Source organism: Mesocricetus auratus, unplaced genomic scaffold (assembly GCF_017639785.1).
Source record: "Mesocricetus auratus isolate SY011 unplaced genomic scaffold, BCM_Maur_2.0 Super-Scaffold_100018, whole genome shotgun sequence".
In the NCBI taxonomy this organism is placed as follows: Eukaryota; Metazoa; Chordata; class Mammalia; order Rodentia; family Cricetidae; genus Mesocricetus; species Mesocricetus auratus.
The window spans coordinates 32,314,391-32,327,748 of NW_024429199.1; the positions used below are offsets into that span (position 1 = coordinate 32,314,391).

General features: G+C 41.8%; 1 protein-coding gene across 7 annotated transcripts in view; it reads right to left on the minus strand.

The window, feature by feature from the left end:
- The window catches only part of Plagl1 (PLAG1 like zinc finger 1), a 79,636-nt gene that overhangs the window by 30,020 nt on the left and 36,258 nt on the right, over positions 1 to 13,358 (minus strand). For 2 of the 7 annotated variants that reach the window (XM_013110235.3, XM_040758229.1), the window contains exon 1: positions 12,273 to 12,446. The exons of 2 other annotated variants lie outside the window; for them this stretch is intronic. The gene's annotated coding sequence lies outside the window, so the exon portion shown is untranslated. Of the gene's footprint in view, positions 1 to 12,268; positions 12,447 to 13,358 lie in introns of those variants that run through there. 3 more of the 7 variants (XM_013110234.3, XM_040758228.1, XM_013110238.3) reach the window with 2 other exon arrangements.

Genomic DNA, 13,358 nt, shown 5'->3' on the forward strand with positions numbered 1-13,358 from the left:
CCCTGCTTTAGAAACAAATATTCCCTGACCTAGTGGTACCCTGCAGCTCTGACTCAGCTTCCATCCTTTCTCAGAGAAACATCTAGAAAATCCTTGTCACCTTGCTTCTTACTTATTCAAAACACTTTGTCCAAGGATCATTATTAATGCCATCAAGGAATTCTTATCCTTGTTTTGTTAAAAATTGAGAGATTGATGCTTAAGAGAGATCATGAGGTTGGGAGTGAAAATACCTTTCCTTGGAGCAACTAGGGAGGCCAGGGCTGACCCAATGCACTCTTTTAGGAAATCACATTAGGGACATTAAGTACCCCATACCTCTGTCCTCTCTTATATCATCCTCCCTGCAGAAAAATCACAGGTAGATCCCTCAGAATATCACTAATTGTTATTATTTTTATTTGAGAAAGGACCTTACTTTACTTATATTTCCGTGCTAGCCTATTTATGTAAATTAATCTTCTTGACAACCTGAGGAATAGGTGATTCTATCTCCTTGATGAAATTCAACCACAGCTGAAAGGGAATTAAAAAAATCTTTCACTGTATCACATTCATAGAGCAATACCTGACCTTGATCACCTGATCATAGACTCCCAAGCTGTGTAAAGGCTCCTTTCTCTTAGTTGTTCCCATTAGATAGTGACCTGATAAGAGATATATGACCCAGTCCTATTACCTCCAGGAGATAAGAGAATTTAGAGTTGATGTAAATTCATTACAATGCCTCAGAAACTGATTTATCTATCAGGAGGGCACTGTGAGAATTTGCATTGTCAAGATAAGATCCTCAGTTGAGGTGATCAAAGCACTCACCTCCCCTACCTTCAGCTCAGAGCTGACTTAGCATTGTGGAGCTCAGGATTGGCTTCTAGGTCACCCCACATTGTACCTACACTGTGCTTTCTCAGAACCCCCGGAAAACCTGGGTGAACACTGTCTCTGCCTGGCACCCATGCTTCCTTCTGGTCCTTCCTCTTGTGAGACAAGAACATGCAACTAGTTCTAGGCTGTGAATAACCAGGCTAACTGCTGGTAGAAGTTATCAACCATCCTTTCCCTGCCATGTAGCCAAGAAGACTAAGTATCCCAAGAAGTATACAAACTATAAGATGGTGGTATGTTAGCAGACTTGGGTCTCATTGCATGGAACAAATCCACAGTGGGCATTTGTATGAGCAAAATAATAACAATAATAATAATAACAACAACAACATTTGAGTAGTCACTAGGATTGTGGACAGCTTGTTACCACAACGTGACCTAAAGCCATCCTGACTGTATAGAACCTGGTACCAGAAGTAGGTTTCTGCTTTAGCAAAACCCAACGTAATCCTGATGAGGTAACTGATATCAAGAGGCAGAATATAGTGGTAAGATATGGGGAGGAGCCTCTGCCTCTACCTCTGGCAGGGTACAACATAGATCTTCCTTGCCTAAGGACCTTGCTTGTGGCTCTGACAGAAAAGGGAAGAAAACAAAACATTGGAAGTCTGTGTGTGGTATTTTTGTATTCTTCTCAAAATGGATTCCAAGAAAATTGAGTTCAGAAAAAAAAACTGGCCAGTTTCAAAAAAGGAATCAGAGCCAGGCACGGAGGTTGAGGCAAGAACATCATCAAGAGTTCAGCTAGGGGAAGCCAGGGAGTCCCAGACGGTTTCACTGAAGTCTAAGAAGAGCCATAGAAATGAGACAGTAAATCTATAGCATTCATCTGAGGATTGCATCTCAAAAAAAAATCAAGGGTATGTTTATTAGCATGCAGGACTGCCTGAAAATACAATGCATAAATAAATACTAAAAAACCTTCCAAGTTTGCAAGACTATTGTGCTGCCAAAGACAAAAGGTCTCTCAGTTGAAGTGTTAAAATTACCTTTTGGCTGGCCCTCACACTTCCACTTGTAGGAAGTAAGAAAAAAAATTGGTTAGCCCCCAAGTGAGGCAATTTCTCTAACCCCCACTCCCAATGTGACTAAGAACAGGAAGATGTTCAAAGCAATGACCAGACAGACTCAGAGCCCAGGAAGAAACATTCGGCTTCCTTTGGAGTATCCTGTTTCAAACTTGCTACAGGACAATTCAATGACTCTTTACGTATAAACTTATAATTAAAAAATGTCAAAGACTAGGTTTGGATCTGTATTATTTTAATAATCCCAAAGTGATGTCAGGAGTGCCTATTTTCCTGTATATCACAGATTTCAAAATCTCACACTGAATGGCATGTCCCTATGTTCTACACAGCATCCTCTGGGGCTATGAGTATCTTCTGCGGGCTTTTAAAAAGCAATTCTCTAGATTGCAGCTTGAAAGATCTCTTTAGAGTGCAACAAGGTATTACACTAAAAGCATATGATGCAGGCATACTTTACAGAAGGCCGGCCAAATGAACAGCTCTACCTCACACAAGCTCTCAAAATCTCAACCAGGAGCCAAAGTAATGGGCTGTAAAAATAACTGACATTATGCCTGGGAGATCCATGACAAGGGCTGAGAGACTGATCATAAACACGAAAGCAGCTAATCTCCACCTCAACACTTTAGTGTTCTATCTGTGGATGGCACGGGTACAGACAGAATGTGTCCCTGAGTCCCTCACAGCCCCTATGTCAAAGAGCAACCCCAGGTGAGAATGCATCTAGAGACCTCACTCACTGGTGCAGAAGTAATTAAGGTTAGATGAGGCCAGAAGGGTGGGGCTCTGTTCCAAAGGAAGAAGAGTTTCACCACAAACACAAGAAGTGAGAGAATGACCACTTCATATACACCCCCTCAAGAGAAAGAGAGCCCACATAAGTTGGGGGAATCTCCAAACCAGAAATTAAATTCCATACTTTGGTCTTGGTCTTTAAACTTTAACTTTGCTGTTTAAATGACCCTTATCATGGTGTTCTTAGCAATGTGACTAGGCTAAAAGAAAAACTACCCCGCCCCAGCTGAGGCAGTGTTTCTAAAAATTTTCATTATCCTAAGAAACAATGTCACACAAAAAAACACAAGACACAACAATCTCAAGTTCCTATCTTAACTCCAGAAGATGTGAATGATCATAATACCAAAATGAGTACACATATGTTAAGAGTATGCAATTACAAAAAGTCTTCCCTTTTCCAAATAATTCTATAATAAAACTGATCCAATAAACTCACACTGCTAACAAGCCTTTTTGATTTTGTTTGTTTGTTTGTTTGAGACAGGACCTTATGTAGCCCAGGCTAACCTTGAACTTGTTCTGCCGCTTAGTATAACATTGAATTTCTGCAGATGTAAGTTATGATAACCAGAGAACCACCTGAACAGGCTCCAACTCACTTTTAATCTACTAGGCCCAGGTAATACTTTGGATGACAAGGTAGCAACATGTCATCATTCCAAAGCAAGCTGATAAATTTTACATTGTCAGTATGAGCTACACACAAAAAGTTAAAAAAAATCTCAAGTATTTGCTAAAAGACAGCAAAGCAAAAATATAAAAACATAAAGAAGTGAGGGAAATTGGGCTGAAGCTGCTAAGTCTGTGGTGGAGGACCTGCCTAGCATTTTTGAGGCCTTGGGTTTAAAACCCAGTGCCACAAAAACAAAAAATTAAAGGAAGCCAGTGTCTACTGGTTAGTCTCCACAACTAGTGTGGTCTCAAGGGCAGACTCCAAACAGCACACTGGCAATGGAGACAGAGACACCTCTATGTTTGCTTTACTGTAATATTTCTACTCCATAATTTCATTTATTTAGCCATTTATTTTTAGCACCAAGGCAATACAGCATAGACAAGTAGGAGCAGTCAAATCAGACAAACCAGTTTTTCAGCTTACTAACTATATGGTATTGGGCAAGTTTCTTGATCTCTTTGCTGAGTTTCTTCACAATTGGAAGCAGAGATAATACTACTTACCTTGCAAAAACCAAGCACAATTATCATGGGTATTTAATGGTGGGAGCTATTTAGCAATAACTTTTTGTATGCTAAGTACCATGCAGGGCGTTTGAAGAGAATCTCTAAGAACCTTACCAGCTGGAAATGACATTTAGATTTAAAAAAAAAAAGATGGATAATGAAAGCTAACAATTTAAGAAGAACAACAGATCACAAATAATAGGGCTCTAATCTACTTAGAAGGATTATAGCATATCCTCAAAAATAGGACCTAGAAAGTTTCAGTTGCAAATTAGTTGAGGTGAACGTATTAAAGGTGGTGGGAATAGAAAGAGAAGAATGCATCCATTGGCCCAGGAGTGTGAATCTTCTGGAACTGGTGAGAGGTAAAGACCTCCTGAACACTGCACTCAGTCTAAGAAGCAGCACATATGGAAGGCCAGTGAAGAAAGTGGGGCATGAACGGGGGGGGGCGACTGCGAGGCTAGGAACAAAGAACTTCTTCTGACAAGAACTGGAATGCCAGAGTGTCTTAACAAGTAGTCGTCCCACATGATTGAAAAAGGAAGGAAAATATACAGCAGGGAGATTCACACAGGAAAACAAGGGCCTAAAGCTAAGGGGCTGGTAGGGATGCAAAATATAGAAAAAAGTTAGAAAGCTTAATTTTGTCAGTTAAAAGATGAATGAGTTTCCCCAAATTGGTATAGGTAGGTCCATCTCTCAATATTCAAAGTAATCCTTACTGACCCCCCCCCCCCGGCCAGGAAGTTCTCAAGGACATGAATTCATTCAAACCAACAAAATGTACTGCCTGGCATGAAAGTGTTCAAAATACTGTTGATGAATGAATATATATAGCAAAAACACTAAACACAAATTAAGACATCCAATGTATGGATAATGTAGTAAATAGCAGACTCGCTTTCCCTTTCTATACAGTGGGATTTGCCATAATGTATGCCAAGTAGCAAAAGCTAGCTCTATCTCTAGTGTATCAAAAGACTCAGATAAAAATCGCTCCAGAAATTCTGGAAGGTTGCCATCTTGGTTGCTAAGCTCTTGTGCAATACTGTCTTAGGAATCTATCATTCATTATGTTCTTTGCTACAGTCAAAGAACAGTTGCTTTATGACTCATAAGTATTACACTAGAAAGTATATTAAATCCCAATCATAGATATACTTCCAAGGTTTACTTAGAATGTAAACTGACTTGATGACTAAGCAATGATTAGAATAAGGTAATCTAACATGCTAAGAAACAAAAGAAGAAAATAAAAAGCATACTAAACAATTCCCCAACATTATAATGCACAATAAAGGGGGAGACCTGGGAGATGAACAGAAACAACTGGGCTAGGAGATTAGAAAATGGACTTAGTAAAAATCAGTTATCATTCATGACTCCACAGCACTGAGCATTGGTGCAACATAGCACTCCCATTTAATTTAGAAACAAGATAAAAAGATTCACAGTCACTCTGGCTGACTTATTATCCTGGCCAGTGAAATAACATAGAGACAAAAGAATACCACATGACCATCAGAAAGAATAATAAATAAGTGCCACTTCTGAGAATGTATATGTCTATAAATAGAGATCTGACATCACTTCTGAAGCAGTCAGTAGATACTTTTAGAAAAAATGGAAACCAAGAGACATTTACATTGTAAGGATTAAAAAGATCAAGAGTAAACTTATGCACATGTCCTTTATAAAGGACAATTTAGGGACATTGTTTAAAAAGGCAAGTGAGATGAATGGAATGGTTCCTAGAGGACAGGGCCCATTCATAACCCTTACTCTGTGTCCTCCCAGTAGTCTCACCGAATTCCCAGGAGAGATCCCTGTTTTCTATATTTTGTATATGGGGAAAACTAAGCTACAGAGAGGCTAGGCTAACAAACAATGTGTGGATGGGGTGGGGGTGTGACATAATGACGAGAAGCAGGACAGGAACCTTCCTTAACGCACGGTTGGGTTAACATCACTAGCTGATGTGGATGCCACGTAGCCCCAGACACGACTGACAAATTGCCACAAGGTGAAGCAAAGCAGGGATGTGACGACCGAATGCAATGTGCTATATGGGCTGTAATAAAAGAGAACATTCGTGAGCACACTGGCAATCTGAACAGAGTCTATGGCTTAAGGTATTATGCCAATGGGAACTTACTTTGGTAACTGTACAATTATTATACAAGATGTTAACACAGCAAACTGTATTAATAACATTCCACTAGCTTAGGAAATCTGAAAATTCTATAATTTTATATTTTTATGTAATTTTACAACTGGTTTAATTCAAGGCTTAAATATACTCTTTTCAGTGTTCCCTCTTTTTGCCTTCTTGTACAGGCAAAAACCTGCAAAAGAAAATTTAACAGAAATTTTCAAACTAGACACCCTTTTAAAAAAAATTTCTTTTCCCTTTGCATGTGGAATAATTGTGCACTTAGGATTTCCTCCCCGATATATACACCACTCAAATAATGAGAGAATTTGGTAGGGTTACAAAATACAAGATGAAGACACAAAAATCTACTATTCTTATATTGATCAAGATAAAATGTAAAATAAAATTGGGAGAAAAAATATAATAGCATAAAATACACATAATGAGATGATATATGTAAATAATAATAAAATGTAATAAGGCGTAAGTTCCAGGTGAGCTCCAGGTTTGCTGAGAGAGCCTGTCTCAAACACCGAGATGGAAAAGCAATTAAGGAAGACACATTATGTCACCCTCTGGCCTCCATATTTGCCCACCTGATGTGTAAACACACACACACACACACACACACACACACACACACAGGGTGGGGGAGAGAGGGAGAACCCTAACCCTAGAGAGGCTACAGCACCATGCCAAGGGCTTTAGGTCTAGAGATGCAGCTTAATTATAAAGTGCTTGTCTAACAACCATGAGGCCCCTGTGTTCAATGCCTAGCACTGAGAAACAAAAACTTACTGTCAATGAAAAACAGTTTTTCTGCAATTAATTTATTTAGTGGTTGTGTGCCCATATGGAAAAAAAAACGTCATCTTGATCCTGACTTAATACATGCACCAGGATCAAACAGCAATAATCACAAGTTCACCGTGAGGACTGAAAATGCAGACCTTCAGGAGGAAGCCACGGGTAACTGGTACTGTGAAATCGTTTATGAGCAGGACTCAAAGAAGCAGTATTGCCCCTTTCCCCAGCCCCAAAACACCCTGGTAGACTGGACTTCATAAAATTAATTCTGTTTATCAAAAGGCACCATTAAATTAGGCCAGGATGTGTATGTGATAGAATACTTTCCTAGCCTGTATCAGATAGCCATAGACTAGAGCATCAACACACACACACACACACACACACACACACACACACACACACACACACAAAAGGGTGTGGTGGGCTTGGAGGATTAGGCAACTGGAAAGCTAAATTCCAGAGGAAAAAATATATTTGTAAGCCAGCAAAGGTACAGGCCTTTAATCTTAGTACTCAGGAGTCAGAGGTAGACAGAGTTCAATGAGTTCAAGGCCAGCCTGATATACACACAGGGAGACTGAGGCAACCCGGAGCTACACAGTGAGACCTTGTCTCAACAAATGATAATTGTAAGCATGTATCTGGTAAGTCTCCCTCCCATAATATATTAGGAATTAAAATGAACACAAATTTCAAATTTGCAAAATAGTTAAACAGGCAGTTCTTCATAAAGAAATTGTGATGTCATAGCACCCAGAGGCAGAGATGGGAGTTTAAGGCCAGCCTGAATTACATCCTAAATTCCAGGCTAGTGAGGGCTACATAGTAAGACCCCGACTCAAAAACAATGTAAATGCTACTCATTATAAATACTTGTGGAAATGTAACAAACCTGCACAAAGGTCATAAATTCAACGACTTGGGCTATACAGATTGCATGTCCCTTATCATTTGAGGCTTTAAAAAAACTTAATATACATAAGATATTTTTGGAGTGGGACCCAAGCCTACACATAATATGCACTTACTTTGTTTATTTACTTATTTATTTATAGAGCTGGGTATTGAATCCTGAGACTGAGGGGGGGGGTGCTGGGTGTGCATGTACCTGAGTTACACAGCCCCCTTCAGTTAGGTGTCATATGTGCTTCATACATATCGCCTGAAGGCAATTTAATACTCTATTTTTATTCATTTTGCACTTGACTGAGACTTCTCGTGTGAGGCCAGGTGTGGAATTTCCCACTTGTGGCATATTGGTACTCAAAAGCTCTGCAGATTGAACAAGTCAGAAAGATGGGGTTTTAAGATGAGGGACATTCAATCTGTACCCAAGAGACATATCTCCACCAATGAGTTTCAAGAACATTTGGGGCTGGAGATACGCCTCAGCAGTTAAGAGCAAGTACTGCTTTTGCACAATCCCCCCGGCCCCCGCCCCCACCTCAAGTTCAGTTCCCAGTACCTACTGGAACTCCAGCTCCAGGGGATCCCAGCGTCTCCAGCTTCTTCGGGTACCTGCACTTACCTGTGTGGAACCCATGCAAACACACACACACATACATATGCATAATTGAAACAGTAAATTCAAGAGAAAGAGAGAACATTGTAGCAATTCAACTTGTAAGGGTCCAATTCTGAAAACAACTCAAATGTTCACAAGAAATAAAATGGCTAAAGTGTTTGTAATGAATACTGTTGAAGTGGGACAAATAAACTTCCTGTTAATAGTCAGAAAGTAAATACCTTAGGCTTCGTGGGTCAGATAGTCCCACAGTAATAAACACAGAAATGGGCTCTGGCCATGTTCCAATAAAAGTTGCTATATGAAAATATGTAACGGGCTGGAATTGGCTAATAGGTCACAGTTTGTCAGTGCCACATATAAAGGAAAAAGAAACAAAAACTTAAAATGCAGTATAAATGGCTCTCAAGAACACAATGTAAGCCAAAAAAAAAAAAAGTGTGCTTTATTTTGAAGTTGCTGGTGACTGAAATCAAGACATTAGGGTGGGGGAAGGCAGCGCTCCTAGAAGCAGGGATGAAAAGGGTTTATGACCTCATCTGGAGAGTGGCACAGGCATATATACATTAGTACACTTCAACAGGCCACGCCCTTTATCTTTGCCTTTTCCAAACTTAGTATTTGCAAGTAAGTTGTAGCTCAATTTGGAGAAAAGGGCAAATTGGATAACTAGAATATTGATCTCAATGAATAATATCTGGAATTCAACATGGATTAAAAACATAAAAGCCACATTAAAAACCTGTGAAGAAGTTTAATACGTCTAATCGTGGTTCCTAAAGAACAGGAAAAAAGTAGGTGTGTGAGGGAGAATGAAATCAAGGATGAAAACTTCCCAGGCTTGAAAAGGAAACCCTAGGTGAAAGTGTCAAATACATGTGCACACAATACATACATTACCTTGTCCAGAAAGCCTTTGATTACACATTCTTTGTGATCACACAAGGAGCAATTAAGACCATAAAGCAACCCTCAACAGTAAGCAAATCAGTGGCATTGACACTTGTGCTGACTGTGGTGCAAATTAGCAATCAGTAACAAGAGGGAAACATCCCAAGCCGTCTGCATTGGAGCTAGAGAACATCTCAAGACTCTCACAGTGAAAGAAAAAATAAAATATCATAATGAAAACCTGTCTAATTCTTAAAACAGAGCCACATACCACACATAAAGCAACCATGCATTAAAACCTATAATGTCTTCACATAACAAATGGGTACAGAGCCCAGAAGCAAGCCCAGACTAATCTGAGCATCGCCCATGGCCAACAGGATGCACCAAGCCCCTGGCACAGGGACAATTGCCTTCCCAGGTGAAAAACAAAACAAAACAACAACAACAAAAATCCTGCAGTTAATCTTATGTTATCTTCACCACATAAAGAAAACATAAGCATCTACACCCACACGTACATGAGCTCTGTTACTGTGGACAAAATACAAACTGCAAACACTTCAGAAATCACTGTGGAACCAATTTCATTAACAACCGAGTTTTTTTGTTTGTTTGTTTGTTTTTTGTAAATCAAGACACACGTCACAAAGATGAATATCTGTTTATTATCCCAAAGTTTCTCCAACCATGACCTGTATCCAGAACAAATGTTTCCCAAGAGAAATGTGGGCAATGTTGGAAATGCCCTGGTTTGTAGTGTAGGAGGAATATGTAACATAATAAAATGTAAAGTTACGTGTGGAGGTTGAGCACTGGAAATGTGGCCTGGAGCCACTGAATAAATGAAATTGAAATAAATACCATAACATGCCAGCATCTTGAAGCCCAGAGTGAAGGTTACAAAGACTTTCTGCTTTGTTACCTGTTTAGTATTTACGTTTCTCATAACAAAAACCTCCTTTGAGCTTAAATTGCTTAATAAAATATAATTTCCAAGTAACACCAAAGTTACTTTTAGAAAGAGGGCATTAAATGGTTTCAATTTTCTTTTAAGTACTTTTAAAAGTATATTAAATATTTTAAGGCACAGAAACATATGATGGATTTAATGAACAGCATTGTGCCCACCAAAGAAATTATGAGATACAATGTTAATGCTGTTACGTTTCCTAGGTAACTCTCCCTGATCAAGACTCTTTATGACGCAGTGGAAAATATGAGATTCCAAGCCCTGGATCCAGGCTTCTTCATCTTGTTTAATATGTAATTGGTTGGGGAGTTAACATCTAGACCTCTGTGTATCATTTAATAGTAATTAATCCTGAGACCTGGCTGAGGACACTGCTCACCGGCCAGGGGATGAGGCATTTTCCAGCTTCACAGGCGCCCCTAATGTTCCCTCATACCCACTGCCCCCTCCTCCTCCAGGGAGGTGACCATTAACGGCGCTCATAGCATTCATTTACATTTTTCCTTTATGATTTCTAATATTGCCATGCTTCCCTAAACAATAGCTTTGCTTGCCAGGTTCTGAATTTCACATAGATGAAATCATGCAATATTCAGTAACTTGTTTTTATTTTTTTCTTCTCCTCAACACTGAGGCGTCTGTGTGGAAACACAAAACTGCATCATTCGCTCCTGTACCGTGTTCCATTTTATGACTGGTACATAATTTATGTTTCCCTGTCAGACGGACATGAAGGCGTTGTCCAGCTCTGCGGTACTACAGAGTAAGCATTCTTGTATATATGAAAATTTATCCAGGGCAGTGGCTTTTAAACTTTTTTGACCATGACTCATAGTAAGAAATGGCATTTTAGAACATTACACACATATGTGTATATAAAACTAAGGGGGGGGTCATACAACAAAGACCCTGTGACATTTTCTCCGTTTGTGATTTTCTTTTCTTTCTTTCTTTTTTTAATCACACTCTACTTAAATGGCTTCACAACTCACAAATAAGAGCTTCGTGTTTGGAACAACGCTGCTCTGTAAAGGGCGGGCATGTAGAGGGGCACCGGACCGTGGGGTCGGGGGAAATGCAGATGTCAAATGTCATCAGCTCTGATTCTTGACTTAAAGGAACGTTCTCCTTTAAAAATATGTAAGTTTCCCACTGTTTTTAGAGCAAAAACCGCGAATCAACAGATTTCATCTTTTCATACGTCACCAAAGTATTAATCTCTTGCCATGTACTAAATAAGCAGCCAGAGACGCCAAGCCCAGACCGATGGGTTTACACGCAGAGGGAAAAGGAAAGATTGGGGGGGCACACTTTGGGGAGCAGAACCTCGCCGAGGCCCCAGAGAGCAAACAGGAGGGGGGCCTCAGAAGCTGCCCTGGAGGGTGGGGCTAGAGAAAGATCCCTGGAAGGATCTAAGCTGGGACATTGCTATTTTTAATTTTTACTCGATTCCTAAAGCATCAAAGTAGCACATTTGTTATGGGGGAATTCCCAACATTTGCGGACCCCTTTTCGGTATAAAGCGGGAAACCCTTTTTAGCGTCCTCAAAGTTGATACGGGGACTGGAGAAAAGGACACAAGTTGCGCTTTGGATTCTCCCAGTAATTTTTTTAGGATGCTTTCAAATAGCTTTAAGAGCACAGGCGAGAATGTTCATTTATCGTTAAAGCACCAAAATTAACTGCGTTACCACAAATGGACGCACATCACTTCTCTCCGACTTTCTTTTTAGCCTTTTGTCGAGTTCAGAGTGTTGCCAGGTCTTAAGGACCGAGGCTAAGTGTCGCATACCACCCAGTGACGGGTGCGAGCAAGCAAGCGCGCCGCGACACCCGTGGCGATCCAAGAGACCCGAACCCTTTTGCGGCATCCCTGGCCGCAACTGGGAAACCCATGGTCAGAGTTTGTCACCTCGGTGCCCGAAGGACCCAGATCCTGAGGTCCACGCAGAGCGCGGCAACCCTCCCCGCGGCATTGCCGCGACACGTCCCGAAGCACCCGGATCGTCACTTACCTACCTACCCCAGCCGGACTCAGGGGAGGCCGCTCCCGCGCGCAGCCTACTCGGCCATGACGGCGACCCGACCCGAAGGTGGCCGCTCTCTGCTCCCCGATCCGTGCCGCGAGCCCGATGCCCGCGGCCGAGCCTCTTCGAGCGTTCTCCCGCCTGCAAGGCGAGTGAGGCTGGAGAACGCCCCAGCAGCGCCTTAATCAAGGCTCGGGGCGGTCCCAGCCCCAGCTGAGTGACAAATGGCAGATGCCGTGGGCTTTGCCGCGCAACAAGCCAGCCAAAGAGATGGCAGCACGGACGAGGCTGCGGGCGGGGCCGAGAGAGGAGCTGGGCCCCCGGGTATCACGTGGGAGGAGAAGGCTGGGGGTCCGCGGGGGGAGGACAGCCACGCAGCCCGCCTCGGTGACTCATCGGCTGTGTGCGCAAAGCCAAGGTCTCCCAGGTGCCGCGTTGGCGCAGGTAGCCTCGCCTCAGCCCAAAGAACCGTGATGAGGGTTGATTGCGCCTGTCCCCACCGGGATGATCCACCCTCGGCCACATTGCAGACCAGAAACTGGGGGGGGACGGGGGGGGGGGAGGAATATGTTCAGTATCGTGGGCTGGAGCTTGCAGCCAGAGGCTGAAGAAAATTAGTGCCTGCGTGATCAGGGCCACCTCCGTTGATGTGGGCCACACAGGGTTCTAACAGCTTTGAGGGTTAATACCCCAAGTCCCATGGCAATCCTTCTAGAAACCACATTCTCCCTGCTGACAAGCAAAACACACACACACACACACACACACAAGACAGATCGGAAGCAATTTTTTTTGTGACAGTAGGCTTGCATTGTTCACGTTTTAAAGACATTTAAAACATCTTATGTTATTTGAGATTAAAACGAGCCCGAAGCGAATCCTCAGCATTTGCTTTCGCCCTTGTATGGCGTATATACTTAATCGAGGTCCGTGAACGTTAAGTGGAGAAAGTAAGGAAGACGAGCCGTTTCCGACTGTTTGTTTCACCGGCTCCTAAGTGAGAGAGGCGGTTAATCACTTTCTCCCACCTCACCCCAGACTCATTTCCCACTGCCATTTATATTGCTTTGGGCTCATT